Here is a 6,000-nt window from a genome sequence, read left to right on the forward strand (position 1 = left end):
ATTTATTTTCAAGTATCTGTAACATCCATTCATTGCTCTTTCAAAAGTTGTGGTCGTTCGATCTGCTCCGTCCTCACTTTCACAGCAGTAAGGATTCTGCCTTAGTTTCAAGGGGAATTCTCACAGCACGGTGCTCGTCTCATCCAGGTCACCTGATGGATGTGTTTCCACATTTGCCAAGAATCCCCTCTCCATAGCTCCCCCCTCCTCCTTTAATAGCTATTTTTTGCTGGGATTTCATTAATTCTCACTTGTCTGGAGTTTTCCCTTCTTATCGTTATTGTCAGCCAAATTCTCCAAAGGCCACAAGCAAAGCTCCCCCAAATCCATACTCATTAAATTGCCCTCCCAAGGGGAAGGGGACTAGTCCGGGAGATGACGAGAAAGATATCATTGTTGCCTTTTCCTTTACGCTGGGCTTTGGAGCAGAGCTTCTCTCTTAGGCACTGTTAGGTACGTGTTCCCGGGCAGGTGCTTTCTGCGTGCAGGTAGAAAGCAGTTATGGGCAGGACTGCAGGCCGAAGTCCTCCACAAGTGGTACGCAGTGGGCAAGTGGAGAAGCATCTTTTCCTGACGCACACCTCGGACTTGCATGTGGGAGAGGTGGGCGGGAGCTGTGCCTGAGGTTTGCTTCTTGGCTGTAAGAGCGGGGAGGAAACATAGCAAGACCTGGTCCAGCCCCCTCATGACACAGATGAGGACCCCGCAGCCCAGAGAAGGCAGAACTAGGAGTACAGCCGAGCTTCCTGATTTCTGGCTCTCTCTGCCATGTGGAGTAGCTCGCCGTCTTGTCCACTTCTCTAGGTGCAGTCTGTTGGTGGCAAAAACATCCCCAATTTTTCACAGCTCTGTGGAAACACATCTTTTGCAATGTGATTGCAGTTCCTCACATCAAGAATCTGTTTCTCTACCGAAATCTGCATCAGTCTGCTTGGGCTTTCATAACAGAGGACCACAGACTGGGTGGCTTAACAACACGTTTATTCTCTCATAGTTCTGAGGGCAAAGGTCTGTGATCGAGGTGCCAGCCAGCTTGGTGTCTGCTGAGGCCTCTCTCCTTCACTTGCAGAGGGCCACTGTTTCCCTGTGTCCTCACATGGTCTGTGTCCTAATCGCCCCTTCTTCCTAAGGACACCCGTGATACTGGATTAGGGCTCCACCCATATGCCTTCTTTGACCTTAATCACCTTTCAAAGGCCCTCTCTTCCAATACAGTCACATTATGAGACACTGAGGATTCGGACTTTAACATGTAAAATCTGGGCTGAACTTGTGACTGGCAGAAGTGACGGTGTGAGCTCCAAGCCGAGGCCTCGCAAGACTCCAGATGCTTCTGCTCCCAGAACCCAGCCAGAGGCACCATCAGTGAACAAGGCTGGCTGAGCCTAGGGGTCACACAGAGCAGAGGCCAGCAGCCGGCCAACTCCCAAAGTGTGAGCAAGCACAGCCAAGATCTGCAGGTGACTGGACGCCTGAGTGAGACCAGCCCCGCCCACTAGAACCACTCATCCAACCAGCGGACCCGTGAACTAGCTAAATGTTTTTCATTTTTAAGCTGCTGGGTTTTGTGTTTGTTTGTTCTACGGTATATTACGGTATATACACCAGTTTGTAGCTGCTCGGCATCATCCCCCTTCCTTCCGTTAATAACCTGCATTCATTGAGCAGTTTAGTCTGGCCAGACTCTAATTCTAAGCACTTTGCATGTATGAATTCATTTAAGTATTTTATTCCCATTTTTTCAGATCAAGAACTCAAGGCAGAGAGAGCATGTGATGTGACTGAGGTTGCATAGTGTGTTTGCTGCAAGAATCAAGCTTAGCAGTCAGGCAGTCTTGTAGAACCCACGTTCTCTGACCATTGCTCTGTGGTGCTTTGGTGCTTTTCTGGTATTGCTTATGGTGGATTACGTCTCCCCTACTGCAGTTGGATTTGGCAGGAGAGCAGTCACCAGGTCCCAGATCCCGGTGTGGCTTCTTCCTAGGGAAGTCGGGGTGAAGGGGGGCAGGGAGAGAGTCCTCTTCCTCGCTGCTCCCAGTGTGTGACCTGAGGTCATCAAGTTAGTTTCTCTCCCTGTGTCTGGAATAGAAGGAATATTTGAAGGTTGGTCTCAGGTGGGCAGCGGTGATGACTGAGGAAGCAGTCACCCCAGCAGCCATGTCTAGACCAGGCTGCTCTTGGAATAAGAAGTTTCTGGGTCTCGGCTTCCTGTTTCATAGACTTCTAGAGCTTCCTTGGTCTCTGCTATTTCCAAAGACCCACCCCTTCATCTCCCATCAATTTTGTAACCTCTGTATCCTTCCTATAAGCCATTTATGTTTAATCAGCCAAACTGATTAACACCAAGAATAAACACCATGCCAACAATTGCATTTCATTCATTCAACGAGTATTTATTGAGCACCTACTGTATGCCAGGTGCTATCCTAGGTGCCTCAGACGCAGCCGTGAATAAAGCACACACATCCCATGCTCTCATGGTGCATACATTCCAGTAAGTACGGCCCCTTCCAGTAAATGCATTTGTGGGAAAGGCAAGCACATCTCGCCCTTCAAGGTAGCCAGATGAGCAAGGCCTTCAGAGTCAGTCCCGTCTGGATTCAGATCCTGTAGCAGTGCCTTTGAAGCTTCACGTTTGACCCCAAAAATGCATCTGAATTTTGCACTCTCTCCCATCATATCTGTTGTATCTTATTATAAAGACATTCCTAGCTGTGTGACTATAGACACGTCCATCAGCTTCTCCAAGCCCCACTTGGCCTTTTGTCTCTTTATACGGGGCATTGTCATTCCCAGGATTCAGTAATAGTGGCTGTCCCTTAGGTAACTAAGTTCCAGGCATTTTTCTAACTGTTAACTCATGTCATCCATGTACCAACTCCAAAGGATGGATAGTATTATTAGCCTCCAGGCTGGTCATTGCGCTGTCTGCTTGAAGGTCCACTCTCCCCCCCGCCCACCCTTCTCCCCCTGTTCTGCTCTGTATTGTACAGAACGGAACTCTGTCACCTGTTCCCAGGCTTTCTTGCCTCCTCCAAGGTACTCGCTCCCACCAGAGGACCCTGATTCCTGAGCTCAGACATGCATCACGCCCATATGCCTGAGCCCGAGGGACGGAAACAGCTTCTTACTGCTATTCTCTGTTTTCTTTCTCACTGCCCCTGTCTGGTGTCTTAGCTCTTTCATGCCTGTGTAACTATATATGTAAATATATGTGTTATGTGTGTGTGTGTCTGCATACACACATGCATGTGCACATATACATACATACATGTGGTGCGCATGTGTGTGTGGACATATAAGTATATATACACATATATACACACACATACATTACATACATGTGTGGTTTTTTTCTTTATTTAAGAAAGTAGCAGTTCTTTTGTCTCTGAATAAAAATATACCACGTCCCAGCTCTGAGCGCAGTTAGGGCCAGTGATCGGGAGGGGGAAGTGACAGTTCCCGAGTGTGTGTGGCCAGGGTTAGGACAACGGCAGGTCCTGACATCAGCAGATGCTAACGAGCCTGGTGAGGCTGGGCTTCTACGTCATAGCTTATTATCTCAGTCGCTTTTTATTTCATGTGTGATGTCATTGGTGCCACTGCACCTTAGGCCTAAAAGGATTTGAGATCGCTTACAGCTACTTAAAAAATCATAATAGCACGGGGTTGTTTCCAAGTGTTTAGACATTTTCCTGTTATCTTTCTGTTACTAATTCTAGTTTAATTCCATGATGGTCTGAAAATATAGTTTGTATGATTTTAATGCTTTTAAATTTGCTAAGACTTGTTGTCTGAGCCACAATGTGGTCTTTCTTGATGCATCGTCCATGTGTTCTTGAAAATAATGTGTTTTCTGCTAGTGTACACAGTTGTCGGCGTCATCTGTAAATGTCATTTGGACCCAATTGGTTGGTGGTGTTACTTATTTTGTTTATATCATAGCAGTTTTTCTGTCTATCATCTTTTACTGAAGGATGAGTGTTAACGTTTCCAAGTATAATTGTGCGTTTATCTTTTTCTCCTTTTAGCTTTAATAATTTGTTCTCATGTATTTTTGAAGCTCTCTCATCTGGTGCCAACTCACGTAGGATCATTACGTCAGCTTGGTAAACTGAGCCTCTTATCATTGTGTGATGTTCATCTTGGTCCCAGTAATTTTCTTTACTCTGAAGATACTTTGTGGATGCTCATATGTAACCACTTCAACTTTCTCATGATTCATGTTTGTACAGCGTGTCCTTTTCTACCTTTCTACTTTAAAACTTTTTGTATCATTATCTTTGAAGTGAGTTTCTTGTAGACAACATACAGATGGATCAGGTCTTTTTATCTATTCTGACAGTCTCTCTCTCTTTCCATTTACGATGTTAGACCATTAGCATTTAATTTAATTGCTGACATGCTTAAATTTAGGTCTTGCATTTTATTTGAGGGTTTTTTTGTTGTTGTTGTTTTGTTTTGTTTTTGTCATCTCTGCTTTTGTAACTTTCCCCTTTCTTGCCCTCTTTTGGGTTGTTTGAAAATTTTCAGTATTTCATTTTAATTTTCCTGTTGTCTTTTTTTTTAATCAAACATCTTTGCTTAGTTTTTTTATTTGTTGCTGTAGAGATGACAATATGTGTACTTAATTCTTATAGTCTACTTAGTATTGATAGCTTACCACTTCAAGTTAAAAGTAGAAACCTTACAAATGGCAAATAGACATATGAAAAAATGCTCAACATCACTAATCATCAGAGAAATGCAAATAAAAACCATAATGAGATATCACCTCACCCCAGTCAGAATGGCTATCATCAACAAGACAAATAGTAACAAGTGTTGAAGAGGCTGTGGAGAAAAAGGAACCCTCATACACTGTTGGTGGGAATGCAGACTGGTGCAGCCGTTATGGAAGGCAGTGTGGAGGTTCCTCAAAAAATTATGAATAGAATTACCATATGACCCAGCAATACCTCTCCTGGGTATCTACCCAAAACATCTGAAAACATTTATCCATAAAGACACGTGTGCTCCAATGTTCATTGTAGCTTTGTTTACAGTGGCCAAGACATGGAAACAACCAAAATGTCCTTCAATAGATGAATGGATAAAAAAGTTGTGGTATATATACACAATGGAATACTATTCGGCGGTAAGAAAAGATGATATAGGAACATTTGTGACAACCTGGATGGATCTTGAGAGTATAAGGCTAAGCGAAATAAGTCAGACAGAAAAAGCAGAGAACCATATGATTTCACTGATATGTGGTATATAAACCAAGAACAACAAAAGAACAAGACAAACAAATGAGAAACAAAAACTCATAGACAGACAATAGTTTAGTGGTTACCAGAGGGTAAGGGGAGTTGGGGGTGGGAGATGAGGGTAAGGGAGATCAAATATATGGTGATGGAAGGAGAACTGACTCTGGGTGGTGAACACACAATGTGATTTATAGATGACGTATTACAGAATTGCACACCTGAAATCTATGTAATTTTACTAACAATTGTCACCCCAATAAATTAAAAAAAAAAAAAGTAGAAACCTTACCACTGTACAGGTCTTCTACCCACCTTTCTTTATGTTGTACTTGATTTATAAATTGTATCTGCATGTATTTAAATCTCCATCAGTTACCATGGGGGAAAAGGGTGAGGGATGGGGGTGGAAAAGGGGGGGTCAAATATATAGAGATGGAAGGAGATTTGACTTTGGAAGGTGAACACATAATACAATATTCAGATGATGTATTATAGACTTGGACACTTGAAACCTATATAAGTCTATTAACCAAGGTCACCCCAATAAATTTAATTAAAAAATGTCCATCAGACAGTGTTATAATTTTTGCCTTCAGCCATCAGACACGTTTTAAAGAACTTAAGAGGAAAATAGTAGTATATTACCTTTGCCCAGATATTTGCCACTTCTGTTGCTCTTCCTTCATTACTGATCTTCTAGGTTCCCTTTTGGTATCATTTCCTTTCTGTCTGAAAGTTTTCCTTTAGC

This window comes from Rhinolophus sinicus, linkage group LG11 (assembly GCF_036562045.2).
Source record: "Rhinolophus sinicus isolate RSC01 linkage group LG11, ASM3656204v1, whole genome shotgun sequence".
NCBI lineage: Eukaryota > Metazoa > Chordata > Mammalia > Chiroptera > Rhinolophidae > Rhinolophus > Rhinolophus sinicus.